The sequence below is a fragment of the Onychomys torridus genome, chromosome 10 (assembly GCF_903995425.1).
Source record: "Onychomys torridus chromosome 10, mOncTor1.1, whole genome shotgun sequence".
In the NCBI taxonomy this organism is placed as follows: Eukaryota; Metazoa; Chordata; class Mammalia; order Rodentia; family Cricetidae; genus Onychomys; species Onychomys torridus.
The window spans coordinates 42,480,983-42,507,073 of record NC_050452.1 but is presented as its reverse complement, the minus strand read 5'-3'; the positions used below and the strand labels follow the sequence as shown (position 1 = coordinate 42,507,073).

Here is a 26,091-nt window from a genome sequence, read left to right as displayed (position 1 = left end):
AGTAGAACATAGTAGTTGCTAATGTAGGAAATCTGTAGTGAAGTTCAAAAGGTTTGCCTCTTGGTGAATGCAAAGCCATTGAGCACAACTGGAGGATAAAAGAGTGGAGAGAAGTTTATTACTTGTCACAAGTAAGAAGGAGCACATTGTAACAAATGTCAGAGCAGTGTCCCCAGCAAGCAAAGCTAGTTCACACACAGTAAAGCAAAAGTAACCTCTTATCTCATGTAGAGGCAGGTGCATTCTTGAGCATGCTCAGTTTAAAGTGGTGCTTCTGAGTACATGCATGTTCAAAAAGAAGGGGCAGATGGGAACACCTCCGGTTAAAGAATTTTATGTTAAGATCAGCAGTTTACTCTAGGTCACCCAAAGCGGGAAGCATGGCTTGGGGATTTTGGCCTGTGTCTTGCAAGTTTCTCTGGAAGTCCTTATGGGAAACAAAAAGCCACATTAGAGGCACACTAATAATCCCTGGCAGGGGCAGCTTCTTCCTGCAAGCGTAGGTGACTGAAAAATGTCCAGTAGTGAACGAATTCATGGCTAATAGCTGTTCTATTAAGATCTGGAAATCTGATACCCATGAAAGGATGTAACTGAGTTTTCATGTGTCCCACCCGGTCCTGTAGATACTCAGACCCAAATTAGCACACAGAGGCTTATATTATTTTAAACTATATGGCCAAATGGCTCTGGCTTCTCCCTAGCTAGCTCTTACATCTTAAATTAACCCATTTCTATAAATCTATATTTTGCCACGGGGCTTGTGGCTTACTGATACTTTATGTCTTGCTTCTCCTGGCGGCTGCTGGCAGCGTCTCCCGGCTCTGCCTTTCTCCTTCCTCTCTCTCTAGTTGGAACGTCCCACCTAACCTTATTCTGCCTCACCATTAGCCAAGCAGCTTTATTTATCAACCAATCAGAGCAACACACATTCACAGCATCCAGAATGACATTCCACAGCAAAAGGAAATTTTTACTCTTTGTACATGTCATCCAAGAATCCTTTCTCCCTACTCTTTGCATGTGCTTAAATACACATTAAATAAAGCTCATCACCTTAGCCATTTTTAAGTGTATGGTTCAGTGGCCTTGAGTACGTTCACACGGCTGTATAGCTAGCCATCACCACCACCCTTCCATCAGGACTCTCAATTTCATGACACATTGGTACTGTTAAGGAATAAGTGAGCTGGGAGATGGCTCAGTGGGCGCAAAGGCGCTTGTGCTCAGTGCCTGAGACCCAAATGATGAAAGGAGAGACCCTACACCTGCAAGTTGTCTTTTGACCTCCACATGCATGCCACTGCATGCACATGACCACCCACCTCAGTAAACAGATACAGAAATAAGCAAATGTAAAAATTTTAAAATAATCGGGCAATGGTGGTGCATGCCTTTAATCCCAGCACTCGGGAGGCAGAGGCAGGCGGATCTCTGTGAGTTCGAGGCCAGCCTGGTCTACAGAGTGAGTTCCAAGAAAGGCTCCAAAGCTACACAGAGAAACCCTTTCTCAAAAAACAAAACAAAACAAAACAACAAAAAAATGGAAGTAGGTTCCCCCTTCCCCTTTGCCCCACCCTCTGGCAACCATATTTATTAATGCTTCCAGTGTTGTCTATTCTAGGTACCTTGTGTAAATGGAACCACACAGCATTTTTCCTTCAAAGACCTTCCATCTTATCTTTCTGAATTGGGAAGCCATATAAACCACATGATAATGTTTGCTAAAGTGAATCATTTTCTATCTCATTTAAAGGGAAGTATGATGGATTCTTGGCCTGTTTCTGTGGAGACTAGTAGAAAAGGGGCCATGTAGATGGATCATCTGCTTCAGGCTCTTGACTTTCATGCCGACATCTAAGATTTGATGCTACACTAACATCCAAATGGAGCCGGAATGGTAGGTCAAGTTAGTGTTTCCTCCTAATGCTGACATACTTACGGATTGTGAAATCCAAGGTAATGTATGAAAGCAGTATTTCACCCATCATTTCTTATTATCTCTTATAACTGTTGCAGAAGCTGGGCAGTGGTAGAGCATCCCTTTAATCCCAGCACTCAGGAAGCAGAGACAAGTGGATCTCTGTGAGTTCGAGGACAGCCTGGTCTTCGGAGCGAGTTCCAGGACAGCTAGAGCTACACAGAGAACCATCCCCATCTCTGCATTAAGTGAAAGAGGAAAGCAGCCATTCCTGATGGCAAGGGGATGATTCTTCCTGGAGTTAGAATGCGCATCCTACTCTGAAAGCTGTCGGGTGTCTGGGAAGTGTGGGTTTTGAGTCCAGTGCCTTTTCATGACCTCAGCTTCTAGTTGTACTTGGTTCAAGGGTGATGATGGAGTCTACGTTCCTTAGACCAGTGAAAGAAGCAGTTAAGTTTGTTGAGAATGTATGTAGGCCAAGTTCATGTAAAAATACATGTATTACAGAGCATGTATGTCTTTGGAAGCCATGAGACAGCTCTGTTTCAGTGTTTGTAGCCTCAGAATGCTGCCACCAGACCACCTTCTTATGGGACGGGCATCCCTCTGAATAAGATCAGAAATATTTCTCTTAGCAGAATGTGGTAGGGTTGTTTTCTTTTTTAATTTCAAATAACACCGCTTCTTGAACTGGGAACACGCAATTCACTTGCAGCTCAGCTCTGCATTTATTTGTAATTTTCACATAAATCAACTTATATGAAAATGTATTCATAATTCGAGCTTTCTCTATAGCGATAAAATGTTTCTGCTTCTGTGGTAGAAAATAGCTTATTATGCAAACAACATCGGCACTCTTACATTATGCATGGGATTTACCTGGAGAACATCACAAAAGCTTTAAAAAAACAAAGCTGAGGAGTGTGGAGGGGGCCTCATTTACTGCACCATTTACCTATAATAATTAGGTACAAATGAACTAATATCTGTATTTAGCAACTTATTTAATATTGCTTTGGTTGATTCAGTGAAACAATGGAGGAAAAGGGGAAAAAAACAACAACTGGGAAGGTCTCCTGACAAATGTGCCTTTCAGGACGTCAGCCCAGTGAAAAATGAGATCCTGCTGGTTTGAAACTCAGGCGAGTGGCGGTGAGTAATTAATGACCAACTCATTTGAACCTGTGCGCCTGATCTAATTTGGGATATTGGGAGTTCACACTGATTTGCCTTTAAAAAGAATGTCATTGTCAAATAAAGTGATTGCATGAGATTGATAGGGCGAGCTCTAGCTTGGGTGAGCTGCACATTTGATATTTAGAGAGGCCAGAGCAACCCGGGATTTCTAACTTGGTGTGCAATGGGGACAGCATACCGCAGAGAAAGATGGTGCCCTTTCAATAGACCTTCAAATAGGGATCAGTTTAGGCCCAAATGTGTGTTTCTGGGTGCTTTGTTTGTTTGTTTGTTTGTTTTTTGTTTGTTTGAGACAAGGCTTCTCTATGTAGTCCTGCTGTGTCTAGAACTCAGTAAGTAGATCAGGCAGACCTTGAACTCACAGAGATCTTCCTGTCTCTGTCTCCCAAGTGCTGGGATTAAGGGTGTACATCACCAAGCCCGGCTTTATCTTATCTTTGTGTGTGTGTGTGTGTGTGTGTGTGTGTGTGTGTGTGTGTACAAGGAGGTAAGGGTGGTTTGAAACAGTGTCTCATATAGCCTAGGCTAGCTTTGAATTCCTAATCCTTCTGTCTTTACCTCCCAAATTCCAGGATTACAGGCATGTGCCACCATGCTGCTTTTCTGTGTTTAGAACCAATATTTTGAGTTCCTTTTCATTGTGGCCACCCTGTAAGCAAAAATGGGGCAATATGGCCCCTGCTCTCATGTTGCCTCTGTTCTGGTAGGGAAGTAAGATGAACAAGCAAACAATGAGTAGCACAAATCCATAAAATAGCTGGAATAAGAATGATGAATCTTATGAAGAAAACATAAAAGAAGTGTGACTTCCAAGGCCATAGAGTGGTCCTTCACCTTGGAGTCACAGAGTCACGGGGTATTCTCTCCAACAAATGACTTAACCTCTGAGCTGTTAAGTAATGTCTACACAATTTACACAACTTTAAATTTCACACCCTTGTGGCTGCACCATGTTGGTTGATCTCTTTGCCTTTGCACTATGGCAGAAGAGAGCAGCCACCAAGGAGACCGTTCTAAAGTCACTTTCTAGTGGTCCCTAATTCTTCTTCGCAGGGTTTGTGGCTGATCAACCAGATGTTCCTCAAGCGACAGTCCTGCTGTGGGCTTTCAGCTCAGCTTTGCTTATGTCGGGATTTCAGATCATTCCAGGAGAGGTGAAGCAGAAAGTTGTGGCCAAAGAAGGCCTGCTATCGGAATGAGAGTTGCGCTCCTGGCTCTGGCCTGAGTGGCTGTTTGGCTTTAGTTAGGTACCAGTCTCAGTACCACTGCCTTGCCCTGTTTAGAAGGTATGTAAGAGGATTACTGTATCTACTACTTTCCTAAGTGTTAGGAGGTAAGATGAAAATTCATATATTATTTAAATATTTTAGGCCCAAACTAGGAGAGTCTGATAATTATATATTGATTTCACTTGTAAATATGCACGTCAAAAGTCTAATGTGGCTGGGTGTGGTTGCACACGCCGTTAGTCCTGGCACTTGGGAGTCTGAAGTGGGAGGATCTCTGTGAGTCGTGCCAGTCTGGTCTGCATATTGAGTTCCAGGACAGCCAGCACTACAAAACAGATTGTCTCTCTCTCAAAAAAAAAAAAAAAATTCTAATGTAACCATTAGTCTGCCAAATCTAGGCCTGTATAAAAATGAAGAATACATTATAACTAGGCAGTATTAGTTCTGTAAGCAAAGACATTAAGTAACTGAAAATCTATATGGTTATTATTTTTAAATGTTTGTTTTCTTTTGATTTTTAACAGAGAGTAGCTCTATAGGCCAAGCTGGTCTCTGACTTTGCATGCTACCTTACTTCCAAATGCTCAGATTGCATGGTCTGTCTCCATGCCTGCCTACAAGGTAAGATTTAAGTCAACAAGTGAACGAGAGGAGAAAAATCATAGAATTAATTAATATTACAATTTTATTAAAAATAGCCATTCCTGACAAAGCTGTATAAAGTTCAGACACAGCATTTTACATAAATGTGAAAAATGATCAGATTCTTATGAGCAAATACAAGCAATCTAGTGGTGAAGTCATTTTGTTGAAAATCAGGAGCAAAGAGTGCTTCCTTCCTGGGACCAAAATTGTTTACATTTACTAGCTAATGAGATAAGTTGGGAAAAGTAAACAGTAGACAGAAACACGCCAAAAGAGATACAACTTCTCTGCTTGCAGATATATAGGCTACAAAAAATTGCTACATTTGATAACTGTAAATTATTTAGGTATATGGTAAGTAGAAAAAAAATCTGTAATTTTTGTTTTGAACATGGTAAATTATTTATTATTACTGTGTGTGTACATGCATGATGTATGTGTGGGCACATGTCATAGTGTCGACAGTTCTATGAATTTGGTTCTTTCCTTCTACTTTTAAATGGGTCCTAGGGAACCATCTCAGGTTGCCAGTGTGGCAAGTGCCTTTACCCACTGAGCCATCTTGTTGACCCAGTTTGTTGTTGTTGTTGCTGGTGGCGGTTTATTTATTTATTTTTTTAAGCTAGTGTCTGCTAGCTATAAATGAACTTTGGAAAAATACCCCACTTCTAATAGCAGCAAAGATTAAAGTATTTATAAGTAATTTCACAAGATTTGTATCTCCTTAAGAACGCTTAAAAAGGTCACATTGGATAAAGACAATTGGGAATCATTGGCACGGAATATTTAACACTGCACTTTTTTTAGTTCATTTAAAGTTAGTATATATTTGCAACTGCATTCAGAATGGTTTTTCTAAGTCATGCTTATCTGTAGAAACCACACAGGACACTGGCCACCTACAGATTGCAGTTATGGGATCGTTTGGGTCCTTTTGTCCTCACAGTGGCAAACAGAGGCCTGCACTCCTCAGCTTTCACAGAGAACTGGGCACCTTTAGGGACCTGAGTTAGAGCAGGAGGTGAGCTGGGGCCTGGGCCAACACAAGAATTGGAGGCAGAGGGCCTTGGTTTTGGCTTGGCCTTTGGTTACTAGAACCTACAACCCTTGGCAACGTCAGAATGGACATGCTTCCCAAATGTAGGTCAGACAATGTCAGCCAGCCAAGGTTTGGGCCCAGCCTCTCTACAAGGGCCTTGATATCCTTGGTACATGAATTCATGGTGTTAGCATTGTTGGACCATATTTTCTTCAGGCCCTTCTTGTCAAGCTTCTTAGAAAAACATATATTCAGCTGGGTGGGGGGGGGGCGGTGGCGGCGGTGGTGGCACACGCCTTTAATCCCCATGCTGGGGAGGCAGAGCTAGGTGGATCTCTGTGAGTTCAAGGCCAGCCTGCTCTACGAAGTGAGTTCTAGGACAGGCTCCAAAGCTACACAGAGAAGCCCCGGTCTTGAAAAACAACAACAACAACAACAAAAGAAAAACATATATTCATCAGGAACTTGATGTTTACCTCCTTAAGAGATCTGTCTTTTGTGTGGTTGTGTTTTTTTTTTTTTTTTTTTTAATGCCATATCTGTGCCATTATTCAGGATTGATGTGTGTGATGTGGTTCTCGGACCTGGCCGTATCTGTTCAGAAACACTGGGGACCAGAAGGAAACTACATTCATCCTCTTAATGGGGATTTATTTTTGTTGAGGTAAAACTTAAAAAGTTAAGTGCAGGAACAGGTATCTTTAAACAGTTAAGAAAAGCATGTAAAAGAATAACTTACTAGATATTAAAATGACTTCAGAACTAGAGTGCAGTAGTTTGTTAATGGTGTTAAGGAAGATAAAAGGATCAGAAGGAGGGGACAGTAGCTTCAGACATGAAGCCCTGGTGTTCATGAGATCGCTGGGTACTAGAAGTAGCACACAGCCTGCTAACGGAGCGGATGTTTTAATAAGCGATGCTTGCAAAGTTGGCTGTCCATATGGAAGAAAACAAAACGTATACCCTTTCCTTCATCATGAAGCCAAATGGATTCGAGAGAGTGATAAATATGTCGATAGCTATTAAAATGAATAATGCCCTTTAGTCCTCCTCCTGCACAGTGAGCACAGCTCTACCCGATAGGAATAAAGCATCCATCTACAAGAACATGTGCACTGTGATATTTATTATAGCATTGCTTTTATTGACAGATGAACAAAAAGACTGGAAACGACCTCACTGTTCATCAACAGAATTATCAAATAGGAAGATCCATACATTGGAATTTTATGCCGCCATTTAAAAGAGTGAGTTCCATCTGCATTCCCCCCCCCGTCTCTCCCCCTCTCTCCCTCTCTCCCCCTCTCTCTCTCTCTCTGTGTGTCTATAAGTTAATTAAAGGAAAAAGGAAGCTATTGAATTATGTGAACAAGGTGGTCCAGGTTTTATATCAATGTTTTCTATGCACAGGAAAAGGTCTGAAAGTGTGGCTCCAGGCTGTTGATGTCATGTTTCTTTGGAAGAGGTTACCCTGAAGAGGGAGATGGCGACTTTATATGTCAATGTAGTGTGTTATTTGTTCCAGTAATCCTGTTCTTCTTTTAGAATTAAAACTCACTGAAAACATTAAAATGACCAAGTGAGATAATGGACATGATGAGGTGTGTCCCGTCCGATTGGCATCTTTTCTGGTCTCTGCTTGATTTTTACTTATTTGACTGATAATTTAAAATTTCTTGTATTAAAAATTAGAAAAACCTCTTCCAGTTAGATAATATTTTTCAGATAAACTCTAGGAACTAAGACTTCCCAAGAATTCTAAAAGCCCAGATTCTCAACTCCCAAAATTTCCTTTAGGACTCAAATGACTAGTGTTAAAAAAAAAATACACCAGGCTGGACCATAGTGGTGCACATCTTTAATCCCAACACTCAGAAGGAAGAAGCAAGTGAATCTCTGTGAGTTCAAGGCCAGCCTGGACTACAGAGCAAGTTCCAGGACAGGATCTAAAAGCTCCACTCAGAAACCCTGTCCTGAAAAACAAAAACAAAAAACAAACAAACAAAAATCATTAGGACACAGGCCTGCCTGGTGCCCCAAGGCCTGGGCTGGTGGACACCTCTACAATGAACAGGTATGCGGTGGAGAGATGGGAGAGGAGAGAAGCAGAGGGTTCCTGTACTATGGAGAGAAGCAGATCTGAAGATGACATGGCCTTGAGGAACAGGCTGATATGGGTGATCTACACTGCCACCTGTGATCATGGTGATGTCTGGCCCAAGCTGCATTGGAGGACCATGTCTGGGTCCGCAGCCCTACCATAGCTGGGGTCTGTGGCTGCCTTAACCATTGAAGGACTTGTGGATGCCTGGGATCTGGGCTGCCACCTAAGGCCATGTTGGTATTCAAGGGCCACGTTGACCTGAGTGGCCTGAACTGCAACCCGGGGTCATGGTGCTGTGACGGGAGCCATAAGCCTAAGTGACCCTTGATACACGTGCCGTCATATTTGGGCTTCTCTCCTCTTTCCCTAGACCTAGGCCTTGCTTAAGTCTCCATAGCACCAGAACCTCTTCTCAGAAATCAGGTGAACAAGCTGCAGTTAGGCAGTTAGGCAAGAATAGATAATTCCCATAGCAACAGTCCCTGCTGGTGGAACAACCCATGATTAAAGTCCCCTCCCTGCTTGCACCCCACCCCCACCCCACCTTAAGAGGAAAACAAAATTTTGGAGCTTGATCAGACATCCTGTCTTGCTCTCATTCTTTGTGTCTCTGTCCCTCTCATTCGCCGGCCCTCCCTCCAGGTCCCTATTGAACACCCCCCTGGCTGGGGTAGTGTTGGGCCCGGGTTGCTGCCCAAGACCATGTCTGGGTCTGCGGCCCTACTGCAGCTAGGGTCTGCAATGATGTCTTACCACTGAAGGCTATGCAGATGCCCAGGTCTGGGATAACACCTGACACCATGCTGGTGCTCAAGGATCATGCTGCCACCAAGGCCATACGGATTGGGGTGGCCTGTGCTGCTACCCGGGGCCGTGGTGATGTCCGGCCCATAGATGAGGGCCATCTCTGGGACCGTGGTCTTACCACAGTTGGGATCTGTGTTGATGTCTATGGGGCCTGGGCACCAAAGAACTGTTTCTGCCTCACACCAGCTGCCTCAGTAGAAGAGCCGTGCCCTCTCCCGGGAGAATTGACCTCAGTGGTGTGGGCATGGTGGAGCTAGCCCTGACCGTTGACAGAGGAGGTTGGTCCCAGTGGAGGCCCGGATTGACCAGCTCAACAACCACCCAGACCCACATCCAGGGCTTTGAGTTGATCCACCCTAACATTTACCCCATCGTCGAGCTGCTGGAGCGCATGAAGGTACCAGTCCTTTAGAACCATGGCAACAACAGGATCTCCAAGAGAAATTTCAGTGAGGGTCTAGTATTGATGGTGTACCAGCAGCCAGAGGCCTTGAACCTGACCAACAACACATTGCAACGAACATTTGCAAGTAAAGCTGTCTGAGCAAAAGTGTATATACTTCCTGTCACTCCAAAGTTCCCAAAGCCACTACCACAAATGAATATGTAATGGAGAGGCAGGGAAGACAGAGGAGCAATGTGTTGGAGTCTTTTGTTTTTCAATTATTTATTTATTTTCTTTTGGGGAGGGAGGCTACAAGGGTGGAGGGTGGGCATGGAAGGTCTGGGATTGGAGTGCATGCTGTGAAATTCCCAAAGGATCAAAGAAAAGAATACATCAGACGGTGAGAACAGTTTCCAAAGCTTAGATTACTGAGTCCTGTGGTTGTCAAGTAGCCTCCTGCCCGAAATGTTCCTGATGGAAACTGGCCTTGTGGCTCCTAACGCCAGGCTCCGGCTTTTCCATCCTTTGACTTAGAACTTGCTGCTCTTACCCAGACTCTCAATGTAGGCTCAGGATCGAGCGTGTTCCAAAGGGAAGGGATTTCCCTCACCAGTTTGGAAAACCTTTGAGACTTTTATAGGCTATTGCAATAAGCCACAAGTATCATAGGGTCCTGAGAACATCTCACAGTTTAAACCTCCTTGGTTTCCAAGCCATGGAGTAAACAGACACCTGCCTCAGCTGCCCATGACCACTTTGGCAGTTCTGGCACGATGCCTGATGTCAAACTGATCTCAAGCTCCAGCTGTCTCTTCTTACGTGTTAACTGCCATTCAAGCAGAATTCAGGATGGCTTTCACTCCAGTGAGAGTAGGGGCCTCTTGGTGTAACATCACCCTTCTTCCTAGGTGTCTGCTGTAGGGTAGTGCTAGAGGAGAGGCAGGCTGGGAGAATGGACAAGCACATGCAGGAATATGAGAGGCACTGTAGCCCATGTCTTTGTTTGTCTATGTTTGCATGGCTTAGAATTGTCTAGATAATGATCACAAGCCCTTTATGTGGCTTGCAACCTGTGAACAAATGTCAACCATTGAATGGAGGAGCTGGCTGAGTCCCCTGGAGAAAGGGTCCCTGTGTTGCTGATGTATCTTCAAGCCTAGTCACTTGTAATAGCAGAAAGAAAATTGGAGCCGGAGAACAGACTGGCTGTTTTTCTTCGGTAGAGGAAAGGGGTCGTGACTTGAACTTATCTGTCTGTATCCTGATGTTGAGAGTAGCTCAGATGTAAATTTTAAATTAAATAAGAGTCTGAGAGAATGTATTATGAGCTCCGTGAGCAATGAACAAAGTAAAACTGATTTCAGTCAAGGGAGTTAATTTTACTCTAGGGGTGAGTTTATAGTTTCCCTGCTTAAGCATGCTTGGAATTCGGTCTTGAGGGTCAAATATTGACATTTACAAGATGACTTCTTATCCTATAAAGCAGCGAGAATGAATAACTAACTGAATGCCACCATATTACAAGCCCCACAAACACAACGGCAGGCAATAGAAGCCAGATCCAAGAGAATATACACTCTAGGAATCCATTTACATAAAGCTCACTACAGGTAAAGCTTATCAGTGGAGTCAGGGGTCAGCCAAGGGGTTGTCCCTGGAGACAAGGATGGCAGGAAGGAACATGAGGATGTGGCTGATCTCGCTCAATTTCTTCTAGGTGCTGGGTACCTGAGCATGGTGAAGTTTTGAAAATCTCGTTATCCTGAAGCAGGACAGGCGCTCATGTCCTATGTGTCAATAGAAGTTAAATAAGACTGGACATGGTGGCTTAAGATTGTGATCTCAGCACCCTGGAGGCAGAGACAGGAGGATCACATAGAGTTTGAGGCCAGCCTAGGCTACATGGCAAGACCCTGTTACAAACAAACAAACAAACAAACAAACAAACAAACAAACAAACAAAGGGTCCATGAATAAATAAAGGTCTTGAGTTCTTCTTAACTCTCTTTATCTAGCTTCAATTTCTCCTCTCCCATCCCATTTCTGCCCTCTGAGGAGATCTTTAGTAAGGGTTTTGATTGATTACTATTAAACTGTTGTGAATTCTTGACTACTTGGAGTGAATTTACCTATTACACTCTCTTATCCCTGGTATTTTACTGAGCGGCAGTTTCATAGAGAGAGCAGGTGCAGACAGCGTGAAATAAATGTTAGGCATTAGGAAAATAAGGCCCATTAACCTCACACAGTGCAAGGTGCTGTAATTGCAACAGGCGTTAACCCACCCGTCTTCACAAATACGCTTAGAGCCTGGTCATCTAACTAAACGTTCAATCTCTGTCCTGAATAGTTTGTTCCTTTATTCCCTTTAGAGGCTGGACATTGAGTTCAGAAACCTCTGTGATCTTTTCTGGTCCTTTGATTTCAAAGAATTCAGGGATGAGAGTCAAGAACGGCAAAGCGAGATCTTCTAGGCATGGCTAGGCAATGTGGACAACCTTCCCAGACAAACGAAACCTCTGGCCTTCTGAGGCCGAATGAGGTCACAGCTTCATGCTGTCTGGGAACAGGAACCCAGCAGGGACCTCACTAGCAGGAAGGCACATGGGGTGCCATCTGCCTGCTTATCCTCTCAGCCAGAACATCTTTGGCTCAGTGGTATCTCTCTAGTTCTTCCCTAAGACTCTCTGAGTCCATAAAAGATGCCCACAGTTAGGGCTGGGGAGATGGCTCCAGTGGTAACGAGTTGGCTGTGGGACCTGAATTCAATCTCTAGAACTCACACAGAAAAGCTAGGCATCATGGTATGTGTTTGTAATCTCATCACTGGGGAGGAAGAACAGGGAGAATGGGGTTCGCTGAATCAGTCGTCACCAGGCCAGTGAGAGACTCTGTCTCAGAAAACAAGGTAGAGAGTGACCGAGGAGGACTCCTCTGGCTTCTAAGTGTATATACACATACATACACCAGAACAAACAGGAACTTCAAACACACACACACACACACACACACACACACACACACACACACACACACGATCATATTACACCCTTTTTGTTTGTTTGTTTTTTTGTACAACTACCTGGTTCAGCCTTCCTTTGATGGTAATTATCTGATAAGCTGCCTCCTGGATGGATCCATCTCTTGCCTCTGAATTTTGTGGTAGGTGTCATTTTGTGTCCTGGCTCTGTGAGGAATGACATCCACCCTTTGCTACTTGCCTACCAGCATCCTTACCTTTCTCTGAGAAGACTCTATCCTGGGATGTTTCCTTTCTAGGATGGTACTCGCTTTCCCTGTACACCCTTAACCTGTTTTGTGTTTTTATGTGAGATTATTTGAGACTGGATGACTTACAACGAGCAGATCCACTACAGTACTGGAGCCCGAGAGCCTGGCTCTGGTACCTGATGGTGGCGTTTGTGTGTCATCTTCCCATAGCAGAGAGAGAAAGCAAGAAGAGGCTTCTTCTGTGACAAGCCTACTCTGGAGATTAGCTAGCCCCACCTCACAACGACAGTATCGGGCCCTTTATGAGGCCAGTGCTTGCTTTCACCACCTAACCACCCGTTTTTACAAAGCCCAATCTCTGGAAATATTGGGAACTAAGTTTCCAATATGGCAGCTTTGGGGATCACATTCAAACCCCAGCCTTGTGTATCAGTGAAGTTTAGCTGGTATCAAATTGGAAGAGAGAAGATAAAAAAAAAGAGGTAATTCTCTTATAAAAAGTTCATATTTAGGATGCGCCAGTTTGAACATCACTTCCTTCTAGAAGCATTCTCCAGCCTTCCTTTCTGAAGAGACATCACCATTTTCCAGCATCCCTCTTAATCCTTTGTTCCTGTGAAACAATCTTGTTCGTGTGTTTGGGTTTTGGCTGCTTATCTCCCGACTTTGCCGCCACAGCCATCCATCTCTGCAGAGAGCCCCTCACCTGTCTTGCCCGCTTGACATCTGAATGTGAACGAGGGCATGGTGTCATGGGGAGAGCTAATATTTTGGAAGAAGAAGTCATCACACTTTACTGCTGGAAGAACATTAAGTGGCTCCCGTTTGGATCATAACATATGAAAACTAAAATTGTTTTGATTAGTGAGGCATACCTAGCCCTGGCGTATGAATTATTTTTCTCAGTGCTACGTCCAAACACCCGACACGAAGCCGCTTAAGGAAGGGTTTGTTTCAGCTCCCGGTTTCAGAGGACTGTTCAGAGGGCATGGCAACAGGGCAGCTCCGGACTGTGTTACGAGGAGTGTAAGCAACGGGGTACTTTGTGTCCACAGTCAGGAAGGAGGGAGACACTGATGCTGGTATTCAGCCAGCTTCCTTCTTGATCATTCTTCACTGAGTCTGAGAGCCAGTTCAGAAGGACATTCCCTACCCTCAGGGTGGGACTTCTCTGTCACACCAGTCTAGAAGCACTCAGAGACACACCCACAGATACCTCCTTGGGGATTCCAAAGCCAGTCATGTTGACAATGGAGATCAGTCATCACCAGGCCACTCCTTGTACACTTTTAACCATAACAACTGGCAACTTGGTCTTGCAAGCCCCAGCTGTCCAAACTATCTATGTAGGGCACTCACTTGAGTTAGTTACGCTATGGGACTGATGTAGACACACTGGAGATAATCGTAGATCATGGGCCTGTGATGGAAACGCTGCTTTCATATTCTGACTTCTGGCTCCTGCTTCTGGAGAGACTATGGCCTTTAGTTACAGAGTGAAAAGGCCTTGTGGAGGCCTAGAAAAAGCTAAGATCTTCCATTAATACATAACCAAAATTTAAACTCATATCTCAGCAACAAGCAATAGTAAATAATGCATTGCTTCATGAAGATTTGCTTAGTTTATTTACTTACATTATTTATAGGTCATGTTGGGAATAGACTTGGTCTGTTCAGCTTTGCTCACAGTAACATTCCATAAATATAACAGCGAGCAATAAAATAGCATTGATTCAGAAGTGAGCGCATAGCTTCACATAACATCAAACATAAAAACTGTGCTACAATGATAAATACTAAATCTTTAAAATATCTTTAAAATATCATTGGCTTTTTACCGCCATTACTTATGCAGTATGAATTTCAAGATCTTCACATTCTGTATTGTTCTTTTTAATGCGTGAGTTATATCCTGAAGTGTTTGGTGTGGGCCGGTAGAAAATAGACATTTTGAATTTGGGGGTGGGGTGCAAAAATGTGCTTCTGGTTAAAAAAAAAACAACCCAAGTTGTTCATGAAAAACTGAGACAGAGAATAAATGGTAACATCTCCCCACTCCCTGGATAAGTATGATCTAAGTGATGTAGATTTAAAAACAGTAAAGATTTAACAGAAACGTTGTTCATTGTTCATATCATGAGGCATGTCCTCATCTTATTGCCGAGTGCTGGGATTGCAAGCAGAGTCCACCATGCCTGATTTAGGGGTGCTGGGGATTGAACCCAGGGCTTTGTGTAAGCCAGTACTCTGCCAGCTGAGCTGTATCACCTGCTCCCATGAGAATATTTACAAGCACAGTCTGTGACCTAGGTGAGTCTGAATGTCGAACGGCTACTTTGAATTTTCTTGTGTTATTTTAAAGGCACGGTCCAGGCTGTGTCCTCGGCACAGAGGAAGACTGAAGTAGGAATGGAGAAATTGCAAGGCCATAGCAGGAGGCAAAGTGGGGTGTGCCGGGGCCCCAGGCGCAGCCAGTGGGAGCATCCTGACTTTAGCTGCTGCCATTCTCTGAAGCTCTGTGTGGGTGGGATGGTCTGGGTTTTGACATGTGAGTCAGAAAGCAGTGCTCAGAAAGACCCCCATGTCATGTGACCTACCAGAAACTCTTCCAGTGTGTGATGGCTAGTCTTGGTTGTTACCTTAATCACATCTGGAATTAACTAAAACCCAAACAGCTGGGCACACCAGTGAGGGATTTTTTTTGAGGGAGGGGGGTTGGATCATTTGAGCTAGAAGACCCACGTAAATCCACATCATTTGAGGCCAGAAGACCCTCCTAAATCTGAGCCACACCCTCTGGTGACAGCCCACAGAAAAAGGACTTGGAAGAAGGAAGCTTTTGCGTTTTGCCTGTTGGCTTCACACATGTATATATGTATGTATGTATGTATGTATGTATACACACACACACACACATGCACATATATAAAATGGGTGTTTTGTCTGCATGTATGTCTGTTTTCTATATGAGTGATTGGTGTCCAGGTGTCTAGAGGATGGTGTTAAATCCCCTGGAACTCAAATTACAGATGCTTGTGAGCTGCCATGGGAGTGGCCATGTGGTTGATGGAATAGAAACTGGGTCCTCTGAGAGAGCAGCTAGTGCTTTGCACATACACTTACACATGGAGGTCAGGCTAAACTTGCCAGAGTAAGTTCTCTCCTTCCACTGTGTGGGTCCCAGGGATGGAACTCAGGCTGCTAGTCTTGGTGACAAGTGCCTTACTCATTGAAGCATCTCATGGCCTCATTTGACTTATGTTTTTGTTGAATTATTTGTCAATAAATTGTGGAGACCATATACTATCAGCAAATATTTCCGAAGAACATTAAGTACCTCAACATGGGAGCTTTCAAATCTAGACAGTTTTACATCCATGTAAAGGTACTGTTAGTATACAATACAATCCACACTCAAATGACCAATTTGGCCTTCTTTGCAAATAACCCAAATGTATTCTTCTAGCCACTGTTCTATTTTGGGGGGGGGGATCCCACATTGCGGGTCATGTTCCTTCACTCTTCTTTGGTCTGCAGCCAATTCTAGGTCTTTCTTTATATTTCATGACTGATATTTTTAAAGAGGATAGAGGCCTTGTTTGGTAAAATGTCTCCCAATTTAAGTTTATCCGATTGTTTCCTTATAATTTGCTTCCAGTTACACACTTTCCCAGGAAGGCCACTGTAGCAGGAATCTTAACAGGTCTTATTAATAAAATCAAACCTGAGGCCAGTTATTGGGGTGACTGCTGGAAGATCAGAGAAGCAGAACAAGCCACAGCTACTTCACCTTGTCAGTTCCTCAGCTGGTCTTGTTTCCTCAGACTGGAAGCTTCTGAGTACTCATCCCAGTGGCTCTCAGCTGAACTGTGCTGCTCCAAAGCCTGAATGCTTAACCAGCCAAATGCTTCTAGTTTCTGGTCGTCATGCCTTATATATCTTTCTCTTTCTGCCAGCACACCCCGGGATTAAAGGTGTGAGTCACCATTCTTGGTTGAATCCTTGAACAGATGGATTTCTGCCTCTGGAATGCTAGGATTAAAGGCGTGTGCTACCACTGCCTATGCTCTATGTATAATGTTGTGGCTGTTCTGTCTCTGACCCCAAATAAATTTATTAGGGTGCACAATATTTTGGGGAATATAATACCACCTCACGCCACTCCATCTTTCCCAGTGCCACATCACAGGGGTGCGCGATGTCAATTTAAAAATGTTCACAGACATTAAATGTTCAGCAAAGTACAATGACACATATGTATGACGATACCGTGATAAAAATCACGACTTTGTGTGCTGCCCTAAAAAAAAATTAATTTAACAATTTATTTAATAGTTTGACTTTTTATTGTTCAGATGACTATGGAGTATTTCTTAGTTGAGAAGCCTTGGAAAACTGTATCCTCTGAAACAATAGTCACTGCCCTGCCTCTGTTTCTCAGAAGGCAATTACAGATTCCTCTTTCCAGTCCTTATCACGAAAGAATAGTGCCGTTGTGCTTGAACCTTTCAACGTTGGGGGGGGGGGGGCTTCTATGTGATGCCTGGTAATCAGGAGGATTCAATTGTGCTGGGAGTCTGTGGCACTAATTAATCATCCTCCCTCAACTCCAGCCTCTTACCAATTCAGAGCACAGAGAGCAACGCCGAACGGTGGACAGCTGAGGATGCCAGAGGATGTGGCCAGGAACTGTTCCCACCCTCCAAGTTCTGCCCTTGCCATTCTCAACCCTTCCTGGAAAGGTTGCTACCAGGCCTGCCAGAGGAAGGCCCAGTCACGTGTTTACTGACTGTGGGAGGTGATGCAGCTGTGTGGCCGCCTATGTGCAGCTCTGACCAGATAGGCTGAGTGCACGTGAGAAGGTTAAGGACGAAGCTGGCTTCTGACATCCCACCCTAGAGGTTTTGAGTAAGAACTTGAAGACACCCTCGCTTCTCAACTTTCATTTTTTTTTTCTGTGTTGATCCAAGAAGGAATGAAGCTGGGAAGCCTGCTTAAAGCATGATGCAGGAGCTGCCACACTGTGCAAGTAACATTTTGCTCATGAATCCTGTGGTTTGCCAAGATATTAACTTCCATTTTTCATTGGAGAGAAAAGCATCTGTATACCTGGACAATATATTTAGACTGTTATTTAGCTAGTTTATTTTGCACTGGTTGTGTGTGTGTGTGTGTGTGTGTGTGTGTGTGTGTGTATGTGTGTGTGTGTGTGTGTACACATACACGTGCTCATGGAGGCCAGAGGTTGGCATACACTGTCTTCCCTAACTGTCTCTCCACTTTTGTGTTTTGAGGCTGGGTCTCCCGCTGAACATGACACTCACCAGCTCTACTCGACTGGCTGGCCAGGAGTCTCAGGACCCTGTGTTCCCACCTCCCCAGTGCTGAGATTACAGTCAGATGTTCTCATACCAGCTTTTCGTGTGGGACCCGGGGATCAAATTCATATCCTCATTCTGCATGGAATGCATGTGACTGACCGAGCTATCTCTCCAGGCCCTCTGCTTTCCTCCTTTTTAAAAATGTAAGTGGAATTTACTTGTTAACCTGTGCAGAAAAAAACGTGAAAGCTATACTTATGGGCACTATGTGATGTGTTGATACATGTGTGCATTAGGTGATAGCCAAGCCAAGTTAGAGCTCCTCAAGCATTGGTTACTTACTAGTGAGAAAAGCATTCAGAATCCTTACATTACCACTCTTGCCACTGTACATGTACTAGCCAAGGAGAACCTCATGTTTACTATAACTCTGTACCCATTGGTTAACTTTCCCTAGTCCAACATATTTTTATATTCCACATATGAGTGACACCATGTAGTATTTTTCTTTCTGTGTCTGGCTTCTTTCACTTAACACACTGCTCTCCAGCTCCATCCAGGTTATGGTTAGTGATAGGATCTTGTTCTTTTCATGGCTGAATTGTATCACATTGTGCATATGTACACAAGTCTATTCTTCCACTTACCTGCTGATGGACACCTAGGTTGATGCCATTGCTTGCTTGTAGTAAACACAGGTGTGAAGATGTCTCTTCAACACATTGATTTCACTTACTTAGAGTTGCTAGATCATACAGTAGGTCTATTTGTAATTTCTTGAGGAATTTCTATATTGTTTCCCTTAATCTTTATTGCTCATTTATATTCCCACCAGCTGTCAGCTGTGAGCAAAGGTTCCCCCTTTCTTAACATCCTTGTCTGAAGTTTCTGTCTTTTAATCTGTGTGTTCCTCTCTCTCTCTCTGTGTGTGTGTGTGTGTGTGTGTGTGTGTGTGTGTGCATGTGCCATACATATGTACCCACATATGTGCATGCATGTACACATAGATGTGGAGGCCAGAGGTCAATGTCAGGCATATTCTTCAATTGCTTTCCACCTTATTTTTTAAAATTAAAAACATCGATTTACTACTGAGTGTGTATGTGTGTGATGAGTGTGGCAGTGGATATGTGGCGGCCAGAGAACAGCTTTGTTGAGTAGGTTTTCTCCTTTCACCTTTGTGTGAGTCCCAGGGATTCAACTCAAGTTGTCAGGCTTTCCTAGCAAGCACTTGGAATATTTCATTGGTCCTTCCACCTTACCTTTTAAGATGGTGTCTCTCATAGAACCCAAGACAGGCTGGCCAGGAAACACCAAAGAGCCCCCCATCTCTGCCTCCTCAGTGCTGGAATTGTAGATGCATGCAACCATGCTTGGGTTTTTCATGGACCCTGTGGGACTGAACTTGGTTCCTGTGTTTGTACACTGAATGCTTTACTGACTGGGCTGTCTCCACGGTGCTGTGGGATGTTTTTTATGTCAAATGTGTTGTTCTGATTGGTTAGTAAATAAAACACTGATTGGCCAGTAGCCAGGGAGAAGTACAGGTGGGATAAGTAGAGAGGAAAATTCTGGGAAGTGGAAGGCTGAGGCAGAGAGACCTGCCAGCTGCCGCCATGACAAGCGAGATATAAGGTGCCGGTAAGCCACGAGCCACGTGGCAACTTATAGATTAATAGAAACGGGTTAATTTAAGATAGAAGTAGATAACAAGAAGCCTGCCACGGCCATACAGTTTATAAGTAATATAAGCATCTGAGCGATTATTTTATACGTGGGTTGTGGGACTGCGGGGGCTTGGCAGGAGATGGAGAGAAAATCTCCGGCTACACCACAGGCTTGGGAGTTGCACACAAGTGTGAGCGTCTCAGAAGAGCCAAATGATGGAAGCTTCCTGAGCCATGCCAAGAAGACACTCAGCTAGGATGAGGCAGATGTCTTGGGGGGTGAGAACAGCGGCTGCAGGGGGAGAGGAGAAGCTCTTGCAAGCACAGGCTGTCTGTTCGGTGGGTAGAATATGGGTTTCAGGGCAGGGATGATGGCCAGGGCTTGGCCTTCGGCCTCTTCTTCTTGTAGTAACCTCCTGTTTAATTAGACTTCATAGGGAATGCATTGCTTCTAGAACAGAACTTCAGAGGAAGACCCACTGTGTGCTTTGGGGGGAGAGAGAGCCCCACTGTGTGCTTTGGGAGTGTGTGTGTGTGTGTGTGTGTGTGTGTGTGTGTGTGTGTAAATACCAGGCTGTGGTCAGGAGAAGGGCAGAGGGTGTTCCTTTAGTTCTAAATCATCCCACTCTGGGCCTTGGGGTATTGTTTTCTGAGTCCAACATCAGATGATCAAAGGACACTGAAATGAAAACATGAATGAATAAAGCTATCCTATCTGTCCCCTAGACAGAAATTGAGCAAAGAAGGTTCATATCTGGATCGCTTTGCTTTGTCAAGACAACAGCTACTCAGGGCTGGTGGCTCGGTTTCGGCCGCCTCTTATTCCTTGCAGGGCTGGAGATACACAGCTGGGAAGTTTCAGAAAGACAACACTGCTCAGCATATCAATGGAACATGTGACTCACTGAGAGCAGCAGCTGGAAATGCAGGAGCGGAAACAGGTAGGCGCTTCCCCAGGTTCAGCTGGTACCCATGAACTTCCGGTTCCGCCTTGCAGGCTGGCTCAGCCCCTGTGCCTTTCACTGTCCTCTCCACGCTAATGAAGCCCACAGCTACACCTCTTGTTCTGGAATCTCCGCCTGGATATCTTGTCCAAATTGTCCTTCTCTTTCCACCATGAAAATGCCCCTAGCTCCACTTCCTGCCCCACTGTACCCTTCTCCACACCACCTCGTCTTCATCTTCTCTGTGCCGGGCATCATCACACACACAGTTGCTCAGGCCCCAGGTCCACTGTCATTCTCCATTCCTTTCTTAAAAATATTTTTGAGAGCTTAAAAACAAAAACAAACAACACTTTTGTGTGTCTAGGTGTTTTGCCTCTGTGTATGTCTGTATGTGTGTGCAGTGCCCATGGAGGCCAGAAGAGGGCATCAGATGACACGGAGCTGGAGTTACGGAGGGTTGGCTACCATGTGGATCCCGAGAGTTGAACCTTGGTTCTCAAAAAGGGCAGACAAGGCTCTTAACCTCTGAACCATCTCTCTAGCCCCCTGCATTCCTTCTTATCATACCCCTCACATCACATTCACTATTAGTCCCAGCCCACCCCTGGTCGCTATCTATCTTTACCACTGTCATCTGATCAAGCCACCATCCCCTCTCTTTTGGACTGCCACTGGAATGCCCCCCCCAGGACATTCCTACTTCCCCGTCTCCCAACACTCTCCCAGTTCAGCCGAGGGAGGCTTTCAACATGATACCCCCTGCCTGGACCTCTTTCACACCCTCCCATCACCTCACTGGGAAATCTGAACTCCTTCCCAGGAAAAGAAGATGGCTTCTGGCTTCTCCAGCGGATCACCTAGGAACTTCCAATTTCTTCACTTCTTTTGCTCATTTTCTTTCTGGGGCCATGCAGCCATCTCCCAGCTTGTCTCTTGCACTTGCTTTTGCCTCTGTCTAGAATGTTCTACTCCACAGCCTTCCTGAACTCGGTTGCCAGTCATTCCAAGAGCTGCCCCTAACCCAGCTGTCCCATGCCGTCTCAGGCAGCAGTCCTTACCTTTTACAGCACTGTGAGCAATGCCCAGAGTCGTTTTGCTCTTGTGGAGTTCCCTGCGTCTCTAAGGTCCCAGCAGGCTCCCCACTTAACCGTGATAGTGGAAGGGAAGTAATAAAGCAAACACTTCTTTGTTGTTGTTTTTCAAGACAGGGTTTCTCTGTAGTTTTGTGCCTGTCCTGGAGCTCACTCTGTAGACCAGGCTGGCCTGGAACTCACAGAGATCCGCCCGTCTCTGCCTCCCGAGTGCTGGGATTATAGGCGTGCGCCACCACCACCCAGCCTTACTTTTTAAAGATTCTAAGTGGGCAAAGAGACACTGACTGTGTACACCTCCATGGACACACACTTCAGGAGAGACACGCAGAGGTGCCCAGTCGTATTTATGGAATAAATGAATGAACGAAGGAGGTTTCTTTGTTGGGGAGGCTCAATAGTTATTGTCTGCTTAGCTCAGTAGTTATTAGCAATGAAGCCAGAGCATCCACAGAAGGACCGTCAGCTCCCGGCTGTGAAGGTGGGGAGGTCATGTGTGGGTTGCTCTCTGTCCCTGTCATAGGCAGTGCAAGCAGCTGTGAGCCCCCTTCCGACACCTTCGCTGAAGCTCTGGTCAAGGGCTTGTTGCTTACTTATCTTCACGCAGAGAAATAGACTCTGGGGTGTGGGAAGGGATTGGTTGGAGTTGAGGCGGCTCTCTGAGAGACTGAGAAGGTCTTAAAAAAGAACTGCGGTTCACGGGGTAGAAGCACACAGAAGGTCCCTTAACAGGAATGTGAAAGCCCAGAGGCAGAACCGAGGTTCTGCTATGGATGTGGCATCTGAAGCCCCTTTGCTAGAGTCACAGAATAGTGTGACTAGGAAGGCATGTTCTTTTCTTTCTTTTTAAGATTTATTTATTTATTATGTATACAGTGTTCTGCCTTCATGTATGCTTGCAGGCCAGAAGAGGGCGCCAGATCTCATTACAGATGGTTGTGAGCCACCATGTGGGAATTGAACTCAGGACCTCTGGAAGTGCTCTTAACCACTGAGCCATCTCTCCAGCCTCCAGAAAGGCATTTTCTTAAGGAATGTGGATTCATACTTTGGATTAGGGGAGAACAAGTATAGCAGGTAGATTTGTGATTAGGAATTCTGTTGCTTCCTAATATGTTTAGGGAAAGACATGTCCTCTTGTCTAAAGTCTAAGAGTTTCCCCTGGGCATTGGCTGATGGAGCATTGCCGAGGCAGAAGCCTCACAGGACTGGGTTTTGAGTAAAGAAAGGTTCACTGTTGGCTGGAGAGATGGCTCAGGGGTTAAGAGCACTGGCTGCTATTCTAGAGGACCCAGGTTCAATTCCCAGCACCCACATGACAACTCACAACTGTCTGTAATTCCAGTTCCAGGAGATCTGACACCCTCACACCAATGCACATAAAATAAAATTAAATAAATTATTTTTTTTTTAAAAAAGAAAGGTTCACTGTGGTCATCTCAACAATGCAAAAATTAAAAATGGGGGGGAGGAAGAGGGTGGAGGAGGGAAGAGAGAGAAGAGGGGACAGATGTGTCAGGAAAAGGGGATATAAGTCCTTCCTTTGTGCTGGCTCATACATGTCGCTTCATCCATCCTAGGACAGTGTCACAGTGGTGGCAGTATCAGTTTCTTTCTAAAGATGCAGAAATAGAGAACCACAAGACTAAGCACATTGTCCACATCCCTAGCTCAGACTCACTGGAACATGTCACTGCCTTCCACATTCTTTCTCAAATCCTTTCTTTTCCTCTGCTGTGATACAAAGAGGGTTTCATTTACTTTATTTATTTATTTATTTATTTATTTATTTATTTATTTATTTATTGTCTTCCAAAGTAAACTCTATCCTGTATCAGCTTCCAGTGAGAATGAAGGATTGATAGGGTGGGCAGACAGAAAAAAAATTGAGTTATAAGTCAAGAGAGAGATAGAACATTTTTTTCTTTGTGCTCTTTCTGATAAAAGGAATATAAAATCTTCCTTAAGAAAAAATATCATTTCAGCTGGGCAGTGGTGGCACACACCTTTAATCCCAGCACTCAGGAAGGAGGCAGAGGCAGGTGGATCTCTGTGAGTTTGAGGCCAGCCTGGTCTATAGAACAAGTTCTAGGATAGCCATGGCTACACAAAGAAACCCTGTCTTGAAAAACAGCAACAAAAAAAAAAAAAAAGAAAAAAAGAAAAAGAAAAGAAAAGAAAAAAGAAAAATCTCATCTCTTAGAAAGAGGTAGTGGATTAGAGGGAAAACTATCTTCCTAACCCAACTGTGTCAACAGTGATCAGAAAGAAATGGATGATGCGTAGACAGCAGTCACAAGGACATGCTGCTCCAGTTGGTGGGATCATCACCAGCTTTTGAATTCCAAGGTTACAGGACAGACATTTTTAGTGAATGTGCAAATATATGGTTCACAGGATCTCTCTTGATTGCATGGTGTTTTTGCAAAGCTACAAAATGCCCTCTGTGTAAAAGAAGTTTAGGCTGGGGAAAGAAAGGAATATGTCACCCCTAAGCCTTTCTTATTAATGGACAAAAATAAAGAAAGCACACTTTGATTAGGAGGCAGTAACTGTTGGATAAAAAGTTAGGTTTATCCAGGAACAAAGAGGCCTCCTCCAGGCACAGCTGGCTATATCATATTGAGCTTCTGTCTGTCTCCATGAGGCAGAGCAAGTCAACCCATGTAGTGTAACATTCTTGTTCAACGCTTGATTACAATGTCTTGGAGAACACCCTACTGCCCTGATACCAAACTAAACCAGCACATACAAGTTGTATTAGATGCTCACGACTCGGTTATCTCCTCCTTGGACATGTGGAAATTCTGTTTGCCTGCCTTTTCACTAGCTGGTTGTAACAATGTGCCTGAGGTTAGCCAGTCCTCTAGGAATGAAAGTGACGTCGTGTGTCACCCATCAAAATGCAGAGTTGTGGAGCCCAGTCCTAGCTAACTCTGCAACACCACCTCTGCACCTGAGGCTCAGGGATCCTTGCAGAAAGGGGGCAGAAAGACTGTAAGAGGCAGAGGATCAGGGAGTTTGCTGTGAGACTGTGCCTCCTAGGAATGCTGGAAGTTATGGAAAGAACTACAGGCAGCTAAGGCATGCTGAGAGCAGGAAAAATAGTCTTCCTCGGGGAAGGGCTCACCAACAGATTATCCACCACCAAACAGTCATCCCTGAAAACATATATGCAAGTAGGATTATACAGACCGAGCAGATTGTATTTATGTATTTAGGAATATGGATGTACATGTATATATGATAACAATTAATTTTAAAAAGGCCATAAATTTGAAAGAGAGCCAGGAGGGGTATATGGGAGGGTTTGGAGGGTGGAAACAGAAAGGGAGAAGGAAATGATGTAATTATTTTATAGTCTCAAAAAAGAAAAGCAAAAAGTTTTAAAAATAGTGTCACTTCTGGGAAAAGTGTGTAAGAGCTAGTACACTTCTCATTTTTCCTCACCCTGGTGAAGCACAAAGAATCATGTTAAGACAGAGATGCCCAAGACTGACGCCTGAGATGGTCATAAGCCACCACACGAAGGACAAAGGTCCCCAAGAACCACCTGTGCCTGTGGTGGATTTATGTGCTCAAAAACTAAACATTCGTTATGCTGATGCCCTGAGATGACTGATGTTGTCTATTATATCGTCTGACTTAGCCCGTCCTGATCATATGCGTAGGCGGGGACACACGGACACATGGACACACACACACACACACACACACACACACACACACACACACACACATGCCAAAGGGACATGTAACATAAGCTGTTGTTTTTGGCTCTGTGCTGGTTTGGATGAGAACAGCCCCCCCCATGGGCTCGTGTATATGAACACTTAGTTGGCACTGTCTGGGGAGATGATGGACCATTTAGGCCAAGGGGCCTGGCTGGATGAGGTATGTCACTGGGGACAGACTCTGAGAGTTTTCAGCTTTGCCTCACTTCCTGTTTTTCCCTTCCGTTTCTTGGTGTGCCAATGCAACGTGACGAGTCAGCCTCCTTTTGCTCACTGTCATGCTGTTCCCACCATTACGGACTCTACCTCTCTGGAACAGTAAGACAAAATACGTTTTCTCTCTTAAGTTGCTTCTGGTCGTGGAATTTTATAACGGCAACAAAGACGTAACCAACGTGGGCTCTAACTTTATCTTCCAACAGAAACAAATTTCACAGAACACAGAGGCTCCAGAGTGGCTCCTCCTCCCCTGCCTTTCCCCACCACTTAACTGGAGCACCTTCAGCATCAGGTCTCACGGACCCCTTACGTGGTCACTTCTCAAATGAGTGGTGTTACTGGAGGTGCGGCCGCCTTGTTGGAGGAAGTGTGTCCCAGTCTCTCCCTGCTGCCTGCAGATCCAGATGTAGAACTCTCAGCTCCTTCTCCAGCACCACGTCTGTCTGCACGCCAGCATGCTTCCTGCCATGACGACAATGGACTGAACCTCTGAACTGTCAGCCAGCCCTAATTAAATGCGTTCTTTTAGGAGAGTTGCCGTGGTCATGGTGTCT

General features: G+C 44.6%; 1 long non-coding RNA gene across 1 annotated transcript; it reads left to right on the top strand.

Annotated features, from left to right (window-relative positions):
• The first annotated feature begins 2,912 nt into the window (after positions 1-2,912).
• LOC118592377 lies at positions 2,913-25,929 on the top strand. Its single transcript, XR_004946070.1, has 8 exons — positions 2,913-3,073; positions 4,172-4,404; positions 4,872-4,968; positions 7,183-7,278; positions 17,853-18,082; positions 20,379-20,487; positions 25,578-25,636; positions 25,741-25,929. It is a non-coding gene; the product is annotated as an uncharacterized LOC118592377 (long non-coding RNA).
• The last annotated feature ends 162 nt before the right edge of the window (positions 25,930-26,091 follow it).